Below are 17,398 nucleotides of genomic sequence, written 5' to 3' on the forward strand. Positions count from 1 at the left end.
GTCAGCATAATTCTGCCTCATATGTGTAGTGTCGGCATGATTCCTTATGTCTTACTTATGGAATTAAGCCTGATCAACTTGATCCCGTGTGTAGGACAAACAGGAAGATGGCTGAACAACGCAGAGGTCCCGGAAGGCCCAGAACAAGGAATGTGGAGACTGAGCCTGAAACTGAGAATGCAGGTGTGCCTTGGGTGCAGATAATGCAACAGATGCAACAACAGAATCAGATGATGATGCAGATGATGCAAGGCATGCAAGGGCAACAGCCAACCGCTCCTGCTCCTACTCCTCAGGCTGCAGCAGGGCCTGACTTTCGTGCTTTCTTTCGGATGGATCCGCCAGAGTTCTTGGGTGGCTTAGACCCTGTGATTGCGCATGATTGGCTATATGCTCTGGAGATGATATTCCAGGCTATTCAGTGCACAGAGGAAGAGAAAGTGATATTTGCTGCTCAGAAAATGAAGGGACCGGCAGGTAGATGGTGGAATACAGAGTCTACGTATTTCACTAATCAAGGAATTCCAAAGGATTGGCAACATTTCAAGACAGCTTTCTTGGAGAAGTACTACCCCAACAGTGTGCGTGCTTTGAAGGAGCGTGAGTTTCAGTCCTTCAAACAAGGCAACATGTCGGTGTCTGAATATGCTGAGAAGTTTGAGGACATGGCTGCCTATTCCAGACAAGCGGCTTATGCACCAGATGAGTTGTGGAAGATTGATCAATTCCTCATGGGGCTGAATGCTGATATTGTGCACAGTGTGTCTCAAAGGGAGTTTACCACCTATGCTGAGTGTTTGAGGCAATGCTATGTTGCCGAGAACACATTGAAGAGAGTCCAAGATGAAAGAGAGCAGAATAAGCCGGTTCGTAGGGAACAAGGAAGGTCGGGACAGCAATTGAAACCCCGCAATTCTCCAGCTATGAAGAAACAGGTTTATGGGGATCGTTCTAGTCAACCTCCTCAGTGTGGAAAGTGCAATAGGAGGCACTATGGGAATTGCTCATTCGATGCAAAGAAGTGTTTCAAGTGTGGAATGACGGGTCACTTTGCGAAGTATTGTACAGCCCCAGATGTTCCGGAAAAGACTAAAGGGCGTGTTTACACCTTGGATGCTAGGAAGGCTCAAGGAAACACCAATCTTGTTGCTGGTACGTGTTATGTCAATAATCAGCCCTTGTTTGTATTAGTAGATTGTGGAGCGACACATTCTTTTATCTCTTATCCTTGTGTGCGGAGGCTTGGTTTTGAAACGAGTCTTCTTCCTAATCCTATGATTATCTCGTCGGCTACGGACGATATAGTGGAAGCTCGAGAAATTTGCAAGGAATGTTCTATTACCTTCAATGGTCGTAGGTTCGTGATTGATCTCATCTGTCTACCTCTTAAGAAGATCGATGTAGTACTTGGTATGGACTGGTTGTCAGCTAACTCGGTTTACATCGGTTGTAAAGAGAAGGCTATCTTCATTCCCGCTGAGGAGACTACACCAACCGATGCCATTGAACATCTTCTTGAAGGTACAGTTAACGTGATCAATTACCTTTTTGCTCAAGAGAAGTCTTTCCTTTTGGTTCTTACGTCGGACTCCAAGGACAAGAAGAGTGTATTGGAGATTCCGGTTGTGTGTGAATTTTCCGATGTATTTCCTGAGGATGTTACTTCTCTTCCGCCGGAAAGAGAAGTTGAATTCTCTATTGATCTTGTTCCGGGTACCGCTCCAGTTTCGATCGCCCCTTATAGGATGTCTCCTGCAGAGCTAAGAGAGTTGAAGAGTCAGCTAGAAGAGTTGTTGGCGAAACACTTCATTCGTCCTAGTGTTTCTCCATGGGGAGCTCCAGTCTTGTTAGTGAAGAAGAAGGATGGTAGTATGCGTTTGTGCATCGACTATCGTCAGCTGAACAAGGTAACCATAAAGAACAAGTATCCTCTACCACGGATTGATGACCTCCTGGATCAATTGAAAGGAGCCTGTGTGTTCTCGAAGATTGACCTCAGGTCGGGATATCATCAAATTCGGGTTAAGAGTTCGGATGTATCTAAGACTGCTTTTAGGACGAGATACGGTCATTACGAGTTCTTGGTTATGCCATTCGGGGTAACCAATGCTCCTGCTGTCTTTATGGATTACATGAACTGAGTGTTCCAACCGTATTTGGACCAGTTCGTGGTGATCTTCATAGATGACATCTTGATCTACTCTCGGACTATCGAAGAGCACATGGAGCATTTGAGGATTGTGTTGTCGGTTCTCAGAGAAAAGCAGTTGTTTGCGAAGCTTAGTAAATGTGAGTTCTGGATGTCTGAAGTCAAGTTTCTTGGACATGTCATATCTGGTGGCGGCGTAGCTGTAGACCCTTCAAAGGTAGAAGCAGTGATAAATTGGGAACGACCCAAGAATGCAACTGAGGTCCGTAGTTTCCTAGGCTTGGCAGGTTACTATCGGAGGTTTATTATGGGCTTTTCCAAATTGGCATTACCTTTGACCAAGCTTACAAGGAAGGAAGTTTCATTCGAATGGAATTCAGAATGTGAGAAGAGTTTTCAGAAACTCAAGGAGAAATTGACTACTGCTCCAGTGTTGGTGATTCCTGATCCAAACCGATCTTACGAAGTGTTCTGTGATGCTTCTAAGAAAGGCTTGGGTGGAGTGTTGATGCAAGATGGACAGGTTGTAGCTTATGCATCGAGACAGTTGAGATCTCATGAAGAGAATTATCCTACTCATGACCTCGAACTCGCTGCAATTGTGTTCGCGCTCAAGGTGTGGCGACATTATTTGTATGGAGTTCACTTTGAGATGTTTAGTGATCACAAGAGTTTGAAGTATCTCTTTGATCAAAAGGAACTTAACATGCGTCAAAGGAGATGGATGGAGTACTTGAAGGACTTTGACTTTGATTTGAAGTACCATCCCGGTAAAGCTAATAAGGTAGCGGATGCCTTGAGTAGGAAGGAGATTAAGGTTGCAGAGCTGATGATGTTAGAGTTTGACCTTATGGAGAAGTTCAGAAACCTGGATTTACAATTTGAGTGGGCACCAACGGGTGTGTTGATGAGTAACTTGCGTATTGAGAATGAGTTGCGGGAAAAGATCCGTCAAGCACAGTGGAATGATGTAGAATTGCAAGCTAAAGCAAACCTTCCAGATTTCGTTCGTACATCTGATGGACTCATTCTTTTTGGACAGAGGATGTGTGTGCCAAATGATGCGGAGTTAAGGAGGTTAATTCTGGACGAGGCTCACAAAAGCAAATTCACCATCCATCCCGGGTCGACCAAGATGTATCAAGACATGAAAGGGAATTTTTGGTGGCCTGGTATGAAGAGAGATGTGGCTGATTATGTAGAGCAGTGCGTGATTTGTCAACAAGTGAAGATAGAGCACCAAAGGCCCGGTGGTATGTTGCAACCATTGGATATTCCTGTTTGGAAATGGGACAGTATATCCATGGACTTCATTGTGGGACTACCACGGGTATTAGGTGGGCATGACTCGATATGGGTGATAGTGGATCGTTTGACTAAGTCCGCGCATTTCTTACCGGTTAAGACAACTCACAAGGTTTCTCACCTTGCGAGGCTTTTTGTAGTGGAGATTGTGAGATTGCATGGTGTACCATCTAGCATTGTGTCAGACAGGGATCCGAAGTTCACCTCCCGATTTTGGAAAGCTTTTCATCAAGAAATGGGTACAAATCTGAATTTGAGCACTTCTAACCACCCTCAGACAGATGGACAAACGGAAAGGACTATTCAGACCATTGAGGATATGCTAAGGGCATGTATCTTAGAAATTGGTGGAAGTTGGAAGGATAACTTACCTTTGATAGAATTCGCGTATAACAACAGTTATCATGCGAGTATCGGTATGGCTCCATATGAAGCCTTGTATGGGAGGAAGTGTCGGTCGCTGTTGTGTTGGTCTGAAGTGGGTGAGAAGGGAATTCTTGGACCGGAGATAATTCAAGAAACCACGGAGAAGGTTAAGATGATCCGAGATAAGATGAAACAAGCCCAAGATCGACAGAAGAGTTATGCGGACGAACGAAGGAGACCGTTGGAGTTTGATGTAGGAGATCATGTGTTCTTGAAGGTGACTCCGAGGTTGAGGTTGAAAGGACCGTTTAAGACTTGCAAGTTTAGCCCGAGATACGTAGGACCTTATCAGATCATGAGACGGATAGGTGAAGTCGCATACCAGTTAGCGTTGCCTCCTTCACTATCCGGGCTGCATGACGTTTTCCATGTGTCTCAGTTACGGAAGTTTGTGCTGGATTCATTTCATCCTATCCTGCCAGATACGATTGAAGTAGAACCAGATCTTTCCTTCCAACCGCAACCTTGTCGTATCTTGGAGTATGCTAGCAAGTCGTTGAGAAACAAAGAGATACCTCTTGTGAAGGTGTTGTGGGAGGAGTCGCGTCCAGACGAAGCCACTTGGGAGCTCGAATCAGAGATGCGGGAGTTGTATCCTCACCTGTTCTGGTAAGTTTTCGAATTCGAGGACGAATTCTATTTAAGGGGGGGAGAATGTAATATCCCAATGTTTTACTCAAGAGATTTAATAATAATAATTTCATTTAGTGGAGATGTAACTAAATGGCACTATGGTAAATAAGGAATAGTTGAGGGGTGTTTTGGTCTATGCACCTAATAACTAAGGCTTAAGGGATTGTTTGGCTATAGACTCATTTGAATTTGTGAACCAAAAACAGAATTTTGTGGAGACTAGAAGAGGGAGAACGTGAAACAAGAAGGAAAAGAGAAGAGAACCCATTTCAAACTTCATCATCAACCTTGCATGCATCCTTGATTCAACCATCTTCTTCTGATTTTCGCAGCTTCCCCAGCTTAATCAGGTGAGTCTCATAGATAGAGACTTTGGGGAAAACATTTTGGGGTTTATGCTAACTTTGGGGATTAAGGGTTTTTGAGTAAATGCTTTTGATCCTCATTCTTTCGCATGTGTTAGACCTTATTGGTAGTAATAATTCATTTGCATATTGTTCCCATGTTTCATTTTCGCTTAAGAATGGATGCATGTTGAAATTTGGGGCTTGGGGACCCCAAATGCGTTTTTGCGTTTTTGCTGTTTTGCAGAGTTCGCTGCAGCGAACTTTCTTTCGCTGTAGCGAATGGTTTGCTGTAGCGAACTGTGTAGCGAATAAACCTGGGAGTTGAATTGACTTATTCGCTGTAGCGAACTTCCCTTCGCTGTAGCGAATCGGGGCTTCGCTGGAGTTCGCTGTAGCGAACGGACCTGGATTTGAAGAAGTTTGCTTCTGTTTGAGTTCGCTGTAGCGAACAGAAGTTCGCTGTAGCGAACTAGTCTGATGCAGAATTGATATTTCCCCTATTTGAGTGCAGTTTCGTTTCGTATCGGAATCGAAGGCCTCTCATGACTTGTATGGCATTCTGATGTGTGTTTTAACTATATAAGACCATGATATGACTGAAATCCCTTGGATATGCTTGTATGTTGTGAAATACAAATTGTATGGATTATATCATGGCACTATTATTATTAATCTCGTTTGTTCCGGTCGAACATTCGAGTGTGATTGCTGTGTGATGGCTTATACCGTGCTGTGTGATCTCGGTGATGTGTGTATGCTTGAATCGGAGTGGGCCTGGCTAATAGATGATAAATCGCTTAAGACCACGACTATTGCTGTGTGACCTTTAGTTCGTGCCTTGCTGTGTGGTCTGGGATACCTTGCTGTGTGATCTTGGTATGTCTTACGCGCCTGAGCTACCATTGCGATGCGCTGAGAGGGTCTTTTACGGCGTTCCTCTAGCAGGTAAACATCTGCGTGCTTGGTATGGTGAGGTAGTGGTACCATATAGGATGCACTTCTCAGTAAACTCACCTCTAGTGATGTCATGTAGACCATATCACTAGGCTTTCGCCCGGTGAGCTCATGTAGTCTTGATGGCGTTTTGTACATTGTAGCGATCACATCTGCGTATAGTGATTGACGGGGCCGTGATGCCAAGTAGGCAAATCACCGCTGTAACTCGTCGCGGATAAACCATATAGGATTATTCGTTTCACTTGCGATGTGCATGTACAAGTCTCTCGACAATTAGGCATGAGAGGAAACTCATCGAGGGTGTGGATGCGTAGTCTATGTAGCAGGCAAGTAACTTACTCCTGGATTCCTCGTACATGGGTACGGGTCTGCATACTTGTTTGTGATGGCGTTGAGCCTGTTGTTGTTGATGCCTTCTTGGATAGTTATGGGACTTCCATTGAAGGTGTACCCTTGTTTGTATTTGTACCTGGCCGTGAGGACAACCTGGATTCTCGGTGAATCAGTTGATTGCATGTTCCCTTTAGAACTGAGTGAACCCGTAAGATAGGGAGACTCACTGAGATTTAGTAATCTCACCCCATTCCAATTATTATTTTTACAGGTGGTTCGAGGCAGGATCGTGGAAAGGGTAAGATGCCTTAGCTTCGAGATGGTGTTTCTTGGCGATGTGTTCTTTTGTAGTTCATGATCTTTTGTATTATCATCTTTTGTACTATGGATATGTATTTGTACCAGTCAGAACTTATGTATTTTGGCCATAACAGTTTGGGCTTTTGTACTTGTACTTATATATTATCCACTCCGCTGCTTATGTTTATGATTTTCGAGTACCATTTTAATGCCATATACGTATATCCTAGGCAATGTATGTATGGGGTGTTACAAACGGCAACATGATGTTATTGATCAAAATATTGAATTTTAACGGGAACATGAAGTTACTGAACAAAATATTGAACATCAACGAGAACACGAAGTTACTGATCAAAATATTAAATATTAAGGGGAACATGAAGTTACTAGTCAAAATATTGAATATTAACGGGAAATGAAGTTTATTGATCAAAATATTGAATATTACTGGGAACACAGAGTTACTGATCAAAATATTGAATATTAACGGGAGCACGGAGTTATTGATTAAAATATTAAATATTTAATGATCAAAAATATTATCGAAAACATTCAGTTACTGATCCAAATTTTAAAAATTAACGGGAACAAATTTTGAATATTAACGGGAAGACGAAGTTACTGATCAAAATAATAAATGTTAACGGGAACGCGGAGTTATTGACAAAATATTGAATGTTAACAGGAACACGAAGTTACTGATAAATTTTTGAATATTAACAGAAACATTAAGTTACTAATAATTTTTTTGAATATTAACGGAAACGAATTTGGAATATTAACGGGAACACGAACTTATTGATCAAAATAATGAATATTAACGGGAACAAGGAGTTACTGATCAAAATAATGAATATTAACAAGAACATGAAGTTACTGATCAAAATATTGAAAATTAACGGGAAGAAATTTAAAATATTAACGGGAATACGAAGTTACTTATCAAAATAATGAATATTAACGGGAACATGAAGTAACTGGTCAAAGTATTTTTCTATTAATTATGTATTTTGAATGAATCATTATTATAAATGGAGTTTGTAGTGGTTTCTCATTGGCCTACAAGGGAGAGCTGATAGTTTGAGATTGGGCTGATAGTTTGTAGTTATAATTGAGCCAAAATAATTAATTTTCTCCTTAGCTAGCAAAAAATAATCGATTCTCCTTAGCTGATAGTTTGAGATTGGGCTAATAGTTTGTAGTTTAATCAATTATATTAAATAGTTATCACAAATTGAATTATATAATTTGATTGAATATTCCTTCATTATAATTTGTCAAATAAAATATTATTATTTTTATAACTTTTTCAATTTTAACCAAAACTTAATCTTTTACTAATATCTTTTATTTTTCTCAATCACAATGCGCGAAAACGACGGGTACCCGTGCGAACGCACGGATAAGACACTAGTTTTCACTATCTTTTATGCAGATAGGACTTAAAGGTCACATTGAAAGTTGGACTAACAGGTTGTAGGAAGTTGGTTCCTTAACTATTTAAATCACTTTCTCACACTCCAAAATGGAAGTGTTCATTTTGAAGTTAATGTTTCCACGACTTATCCTAGCCATGATTCTTCTAAAACCTGGTAATAAAACATACATGTTCCAAAATATTTGAAACTGTTTCATTTTTCATACTTTTACAAATGTCTTTGGCTCTTTACTGCTTAATTTTCCTCCCTCTGTTGTGTATGCCTAATGTTAATCTTCAATAATATGTTACATGCAGAAAACGCCGAATTCGTCTAATTGAAAGAGGGAAAATAAAGATCTAAAAAATGAGAAAGAGGATAAGAGATTTTTTTTCTTTTGTCTGTGTAAGCTATTGCAGTGTGAGGAAGATATTTAAATTCGAAAATTTCTTTATCCACCTCTTTATGTGGGTACCCCCAGCGAAAACCCCAACTTGCCCTTGCTTCGGAGATGCATCTCCGAAGTATTTTTTTTCTAAATTTTCCCAGACTTCGGAAGTGCACTTCCGAAAACACCAAATGGGTGGTGTTTTCGGAGATGCACTTCCGAAAACACCTTTTTTCACATTTTGGGGGGTTTCGGATATGCACTTCCGAATTATGCAGAAATTGTGTTTTTTTTATGTTTTTCTTAACAGTCCCGTATTTTTAATTAAACGAAAACGCTGAACAAAATAAACGACATATCAACATAAAATACTAATATGATAAATAAAATCCAAATAATATATATATACAAAACGAGTAATAGTGTGAAAAATACAATCCGAATACAAGAAAAATAAACCCGAACCCCTACTGGGTATGCCTAACCCTCACTCCCTATGACCTCCTCTGCCTCCTATATGCCGCCGCATGGCCCGCATCAGCGACCATCCTCTCCACCACGGAGATTGCCTCTGGACCGCCCAGATCAATGATACCTCGCTCTAACGCGTCCCTCCCAAGCAGCTCTATCCGCTGGCAGATCGGCAGGAGATCAATGGCATGGTCATCCTCGGCCTGCTGGTTCTCTAGGACCTCCTCGTATGCTGGCCTAGGAGCGCCGGGAGCGTCGGGTGTCATTAGAGGATGTGACACCCGATAGAACCATGTGACATACCCCTCCACACTGTGCCAGTCCTGGGTGACCTGTATGCGACGATACTCCTCCGGGACCACATGACGCTCCCAATCTGCAAATATGCTAGTGAGCTCCACTCGGGTAACTGTGTCGGGAGCAGCCTCAAAAGGTGACCTGGGTATCATCTGCACAAATCCAAACTGCCACATGCACCGCTCAGGGAGTTACCTCACCATGGTGTTGGTCCCGCATGCCAACCAGCCAAAATATAACGAGATGCGGTCAAAGGCGACAACAGCAGTGTAGTCACTGAATGGCCTCCAACTAATGTCATCGTGAGCTGTGCGGTCGAGGTACCCACGATATGGTCCCACTGTATTGTTCTCCCTTTGGAGAACGTATTGGGCGGCCCTGGGCATGGCGTCCTTGTATGCCGGATCAATGTGGAAGCCGTGGATGCGGGGGAAGTAGGAGATGATCCAGCCCTGAAACACAAACACGATAATGTATTAAAAATAAATACGAACCATAAATAAATGTGAAACAATTAAAATGAAATGTACCGTCAAGAATGTGGCAGATCCGGTCAACTGCCTGGTCCTCCAGTTGGAGGCCTCATTCAGCTTCTGGTTTAGGTATACCAAAATAGCTGACCCCCAGTTCCACGGGTGAACGATAGTCAAGTCCATGAAGTAGCGGAGGTAGGTCACGTCGACGTATCTTGCACTCTTTTCCACAAAGAGTGCAGTGCCTACCAAAAACATTAAACAGCACCGGAGAGCGCAGGCACGGTGATACTCTATAAATAGGCCGTTCTCCGCATCCTCGGATTCGGCCGCCGCCACCAAGTGGTGCTCGTAATAATCGCTCAATGTGGAGAACCGGATATGAGGCCCATTTGTCGTCCGACACTCAAAATCAACCATATCTGATTCCATACCCAGATAGACCGCCATCCAGTTGATCGCATCGACCCTCTGGATCCGGGAATGGTTCAGCAGCATTCCCCTAATCGGCAAGTGGAGAAGACACTGCACATCGTGCAAGGTGATCGTCATCTCCCCAACCAGTAAGTGGAAAGAAGACGTCTCCCTATGCCACCGCTCCACAAAGCCCCCCTGTATGCCGTGGCTGATGGTGGTATACCCGGTCATGCACAACCCACCTAGCCCTGAAGCTGTCACCGCATCATTAAACCACTGCGCCTCTGGTTTAAAGAGACCAAAAATCTTTCGGGCGTGGTTCACCATTTTTAAAGTCACCCTTTCCTGTTACAACAAAAACAAAATCAAAAAACATTGTTAATCATTAAAAAGGAATAAAAAGCTAAATAAAAAACGATTAAAATAATAAAGTAGGACAAATTATAAAAAATACCTCTCCCTCTCAGACACGTCGAGCGACCTGCTCGTGGTAGGAAATCAGCACGGACGTGTCACTGGACCCTCCCGGGTAGCCCTCCTCCTCCTCCTTCCCGTGCGGAAGGTCAACATCCAGTACCTCCTCCTCCGCCTCCTGGTATCTAACTGCCTCTTCCTCCTCCCGTACCTCCTCCTGACGGGAAGAAGATACCTTAGCCAGCCGACTCCTCGATCCAGACGAGGAACCGGGCTCATCAGTATGTACGGGTGCTTGCACTCCACCCTGTCCCCGCGTCGATGCAAGCTGCGCCGCACGCTCGCGTCTAGCCGACGCTGTTTGTGTCTCTCTCCCCTGTCTGATACGTGCTGGGTTGCCTGCCATATTCTTGAAACAATTGAAATCCATAAAAATGCGAAATAATTAAAAAAATAAAAAAACCACTTCTGGACACATTTCGGAAGTTCATTTCCGAAACTGGTGTGGGAGGTGTTTTCGGAAATGAACTTCCGAAACACCCATGCGAACTCCATTTCTGCAGCTTTCATGGCAGACCCCAAAATTAGTAGTTCAAACATGTTATAATGCTTCTAAACAACCTAAATACTACTAACAACCTACCCCTATATCATTTTTGTAATTTCTAACAACCCTAACATGCATTTCAATCATGGATCTAAAGATTAAGAAACTTACAAATTGAAGTGATTGAGAAGCTTTTGAATGTAATAGAGCAAGTAGAAACAACCTTTGATGTAGCCTTGGAAGTTGGTTTGCAAAAAATCTCTTTGAGGTTGATTTTGAAATTGATTTAGGGTAAATGAATTGGGGGGAGGGGCTGTTTTGCTTAATCTGCTAAACGCGCAGTATTTCGGAAATGCACTTCCGAAATCCTGTTTTCGGAAATGCATTTCCGAAATAAGACAAATTTTGAAAAAAAAAGTGTTTTCGGAGATGCATATCCGAAAACAACATTTTTTTGCACTTCGGAAATGCATTTTCGAAACAAGGGGCATTTTGGGGTTTTCACCAGGGGTCACCAAAAAGACAGAGGGGGTGGATAAAGAAATTCTCTTAAATTCGGAAAAGTATAAACCGCTCAGGATAGATCATAGAGTGAAACTACTATTTTGACCATATGATTTTTAGTTATTCATCTTCCAGATGACATCGACATGTTAATTATTAATTTTAAAATTAGTTACTCTTTAGCTTTATTTTTCTTACAGAATAAATATTGGTTGTTCAATTTATTTCTTCCATCTCTGACAAAATTATCACATTTATTTTAGGTTGATTGAGAGAATTTGAGGATGATTGAGATTATTGTAGATTTTAATATGATTTTATTCTGTTTAGATCCTAATTTGATGATTTCTGAAGATTTAACTTGAAATATTATGGAGATTTGATTGATTCTTTTTTGGGATGATTTGATGTAACTTACTCATGAAAGTTTGGATGAAGTTCTTTGGTTAATAATTGATTGTTTTTTCTCCTCTGAAAATCCGATGCCTTTAAAATCTATGCAAACATGTAAAAACAAACTCCTCTTTTTTTATTCCAATTCTAATTTCTATTTAAATATTACGTATTTGTTAGACTTCGTGGAAACTTTGAAAAAATCTACTATGATTCTTAAATATTAATATTGGTTGTTGCAATAATTAAATTCTTTGAATGATGAGATTTCTATGGCTCCACTTTGATTCCAACATAATTTAACTTTAACTAAAATATATATTTTTTATTTATTTGATTTTTATCAAATCATATCTAATAAAAAGAGGGTTTCAAAAGAATTTATTGATATAGTATTCTAATTTTAATTTCTACTTAAATATTACGTATTTGGTAGACTTCGTGGACACTTTGGAAAAATCTACTATGATTCTTAAATACTAATATTCGTTGTTGCAATAATTAAATTCTTTGAATGACGAGATTTCTATGGCTCCTTTGATTCCAACATAATTTAACTTTAACTAAAATATATGTTTTTTATTTATTTGATTTTTATCAAATCATATCTAATAAAAAGAGGGTTTCAAAAGAATTTATTGATATAGTATAAGTAAAAGATAAATCAAAATTAGTGTTGATATTTATTAAAATATTAATCATATAGAAAACCTTTTATAAACAAAAGGGTTAAATATACAAATCCCCTGTAATAGTAGGGGAATTCGTTTTAAGCCACTGTAATTTTTTTTTTACCAAATTGCTTTAAAGATTCTTTCATCACCATTAATCACTAACCTACTAACCTTCCTCACACTCATAAGAAAACAACACCATTCAATTCGAATCCATCATCATCAACCTTCCTCACCAACACAGTACCATTAAAAGAGCCATTGATAATTAAGTATATTTTCTTTATTGTTTAACACAGCTTATTAATTTGTTCATAGTTTATGTTCCTTAATTTGTTCACAGTTTATGTACTTTCTTTTGGTTTGCAAAATGGAGCATTCAGCTCCGTCGCCGAAAAAAGAAGATGAAGACTTACACGAAGGCGACGATGAAGTGATGAGCGAAGTCCACCTCAGATGCCCACCCAGATTCTCCGGACCACACATTTCCCGTTTCATAATTTCCTTTCTTATTCAACCAATATTCCCTTTATACTTCACTTTACTCAATTCAATTTCAATTTTTCTGTAACTGAAACTGAACTCAGATGCAGCAACAATAAGCCACATACTGGAGGTGATATGAGATGGGATGCAATCAACATGGTTTTAAAAGGGTCAAAGGAACAGGAACATTGGAAGTGTTTAGGCTTGTGAAACGTGTTGGTTATGGTGACATTGGAAGTGTTTATCTTGTTGAGCTTAAAGGAACATGAACATTCTATGCCATGAAAGTTATGGATAAGGCTTCACTTTCTTACCAACCTTGTATTCTTATTTTGAAAATGAAAAGTATTACAGTTTGGTTATGGAGTTTTGTAGTTGTGGTAGTTTGCATTCACTCAGTTTCTGTAAATGAAAAGTATTACAGTTTCTGTAAATGAAAAGTATCTGTGTGTCAATATGACACCACCAACAATTAGTAGCATTCAACAAGCTGTAGAGGGATGTCATCACAGTTCTTTCTCTGTTGAAGATTTTGACTAAGTTTCATTGTTTCAGTGAGAGAAAGTAAGTACACTACACACAGATTCAAGATGTCCCACAACGTTTGATATACACACATAATTAGTATTTATATACCAATTAATCATAAGTCTACGCAAGTTGAAAATAATATGAGTGTATGTGTGGTGACTGGGCTTCTAGTCAAATCTAAATGGGTGTAGGCCCAAATGTAACATTTTGATAATTTCTAAAAAATGCCCAAATGTAACATTTTGATAATTTCTAAAACATATTAATAAAAATAATTTAAGAAAAAAATAATTTCTAAAAAATATTAATAAAAAAATTTAAGAAAACGTAAAAAAAATAAATATAAAATTATTTAAAAAAATTATTCCACGTGGAATTTAAATAATAGCTAAAAATTTAAACAAAAGTCCACATGGACTGCCAAAAATGGAATCTGTGCTGAAATAATGCATCTGGGCCATAGCGAAGGAATCTAAATATTACGAGGGATATGATTATAGAATAAATTTATGTCATAAAATGATTTTTTTAACATATACATACCTTTTTAATCAATATTTGTCACTTTGTATTCATCATTTATTTCTATATTTATAAATGTATTATGCATAATAAATTTATATGTTTTATATAAATTCATTTGTTTCATTATACATAATATTTTGTAAACATAGAGTTAATATAAAAATGGGTTAAGTATGTTTTTGGTCCTATAAATATTGGCTTAAGTATGTTTTTGGTTCCTATAAATATTTCAAATTTCATTTTTAGTCCCTATTAAAAAAATGACATATTTTAGTCTCTATAAAAGTTATATGCATGCAGTTTTAGTCCTTGTTATTTTTTAAAATTTTGAAAACTGTTTAATTACTCTTAAACTTTTAAATTTTTGAACAATTTTTTCATACGTGTTTAGAATACTATAAGATATTTCTTTTCCAAATTATAGAATTTTTTAAAATGAGAAAAATTAAATATGAATTTTTTAAATATCAAAAGATAATGATAAAAGTAATGTAAATTTCGACTTAGAAATTAAATTTTCAGTTCTTTTTTTCGAGAAACTTTTTATAAAGTTATAAACATGTTTGTAAAATAATCATTCAAAAATAGTTAACATACACCAGTTTAATAATAGGGACTAAAACTACGTGCATAATAATTTTGTGGGGACCAAAACATGTCATTTTTTTAATAGGGACCAAAAACAAAATTTGATAATTTTATAAGAACCAAAAACATACTTAACCCTGTAAAAATTGATAAATATATTTACACTAATATTATAAAAACTCAAAATATTTTTTTAAATTTTTAATAAATTTTACTCTATTCTTAAATATATATTAATAAATTTATACTTATATAAAAGCGAGCTAACAATAGTTTATATTATGTTGAATTTTTTAATTAAAATTAAAATTTTTTAGACTTATAAAATTACTAAAACAAAACATAATAGAATCTTAAAAAGTTATTAATCATAAAGTTAAAATTGACTAATAATTGTTTAGATCTTGAGGGAGAAATACATGGATGAAAGAGATAAGACAAATGTTAGACTAATACAAGTACTTTCTAACAATTTATCAAATGAATAATACTCTTGATACTTTTAATCTCAGTTTTAAATAAATTTAGCATGCATGCAAAATGAATTGGTTTATGGTGAAGGTATCAATGTAAAATGAATTGGTTTATTGTAAATGTATAGACAAATTAAATAATTGAAAATGCATAACCACTTTAATTTATCCTTTTGAGTTATGGTATAGTAGAGAAGTTGTTTGTTTATTAAACTTCAAGACTAGTTGAAAGTGTCTTGTTTTAAAACGAGATATATAAACGACATAAAAAAAAAATCAAAAGTGTCTCAAAACAAAATAAAAAGAAGAAAAAAAGAAGGAAGATAAAATTGTAAACTCCCATATTCACAAATACCGCAATCAAAGATAGATTAGAACTCAAGACAGAGAATCACTATTAAAGTAGCAACATCATCTTAAAGCAATTTAGAACTACCTGTAAAAAAACCATATCACACTCTTGAACTGCTGTTGGGTTAAACAAAGGTTTCAATTTACAAGTTAGCTAGAAAAAGAACAAGAATAAGTTGGTTCATACCAAGGTATCATTTATAGATGAGAGAGACACTCCTATCTTTCACGTCTTTCTCATTAATCGGCGTACCTAAAAAGATGAAGTCATTTATGGATTTCCAAATAGTCCACACCACCCTATAATTCTAGCCAAACCTTCCAAGGGAGAAAAACCCCAAACAACAAGATTAAATTTTACGGCAAGACCATTTTCTTATATAGTACATAAAAATCATATATCATAGACTAGCCAGCATTTTGCAAGTAATAAACAAATGAGAGACATATCTAATAAATCCATCACACAATCCACAAGATAGACCATCAGGGTCAATAATAATTTCTCTTTTAAACAAATTCTCTCTAGCTTAAAATTTATTTTGGAGAAGTTACCAATCTAGTATCTTGGAGCTCAAAAAAGCAATCACCACTGGCCAAATCAATTACCAAAGCTAAGTATCGAGTTCTATTAGAATTTGACCTAATTTATCCTTACAAAACCAACTTTAAACCAACTTATAATGTGAGCGGTGTCAGCCTATATAAACTCTTTCAATGCCATATCTCTAACCTATGTTGAATTTGGAATATTTCCAATACACGCCCTCACGTCCAACACTCTTTTTGGGTTTGGTGCGGGGATTTTAAATGGTGGAAGGCCCAAGGTCCGATTGATAGACTCTGATACCATATTAGAATTTGACTTAACTCACTCTCGTAAAATCAACTTTAAACCAACTTAAGTGAATAGTATCACTCTATATAAACTCTTCTATTACTTTATCTCTAACCTATGTGAAACTTGAAGATTTCCAATAGACTCTAGCATAAATTACATATGGCTTGAGTTATTTTTGTCTAAACTCCACATCAAATATTTATTTGCAACTTTGTTGTGTAATAATCTAAATGTAGTCATGCTATCATGCAATCTTATTTTACATACTAGAACCAAATACATTGAACTAAACATTCACTTTCTTCGTGAAAAAGTTGTTGCAAGTAAACTAAAAATTTAACATGTACCCGACCCAACTCTAATTGCATATGCTCTTACTAAAACTTTACCAACTCCTATTTTTCTAAACTCGAGAACCAAACTCGAGATTATTTCTCTCATATAACAATTAGTTTGTAGAAGAGTAGTATTAGAGTAAATATAACAATACAACTGTTTTTAGTGAAATTAATTAGAGTTAGTAAGGGTAGTTACATAAATTAGTTATATTGTATCTAACTCAATACTATTTCACACAATTAGGGTTGTTAAAAAAATTCAAGAACAGAACCGAACTGTCGAACTGAAGTTAAAATAACTGAACCGTTGTGTTTGGATAGTGAATCAAACCATTATGCACAAACATTTCTAGAACCAAACTGTAACGAAACTGAACCCAAATCGAACCAGAATTAAAAATGAAAAATGCTTAAAACAAGTTTAAAAAATTAAAAAAAATTGAAAAATAGCTAAACAGTTCGGTTTGGAAAAAATTATCTTCTAACGGTTCGGAATTTTGAAATGGTATACCAAATCAATAATTTTGGTTCAGTTTGATTCTTACTAAATTGAAACGGTTCAGTTTAGTTCAACGGAATTTTTACTATGGTTTAGTTCGGTTCAGTTTTTCTCACGAACCGTACCGTGAACTAGGGGTGTACATGGGTGGGTAAACCCAATAAACCCAGTAAAATCCACCCAAATTGACCCCAGGTTATTGGTGAACCCACACCTAACCCTCACAACCCATGGGTTATTAAGTGACTATTTTTTGGCTCTTTTTGGTAATTATATATGTGATGACTTTGATGTTTTTAATCTTGGTTGCTTCAATC

General features: G+C 37.6%; 1 pseudogene; it reads left to right on the forward strand.

Annotated features, from left to right (window-relative positions):
* The first annotated feature begins 245 nt into the window (after nt 1-245).
* Nucleotides 246-4,493, forward strand: LOC131656319 (uncharacterized; annotated as a pseudogene).
* The last annotated feature ends 12,905 nt before the right edge of the window (nt 4,494-17,398 follow it).

Source organism: Vicia villosa, linkage group LG1, assembly GCF_029867415.1.
Source record: "Vicia villosa cultivar HV-30 ecotype Madison, WI linkage group LG1, Vvil1.0, whole genome shotgun sequence".
Lineage (NCBI taxonomy): Eukaryota > Viridiplantae > Streptophyta > Magnoliopsida > Fabales > Fabaceae > Vicia > Vicia villosa.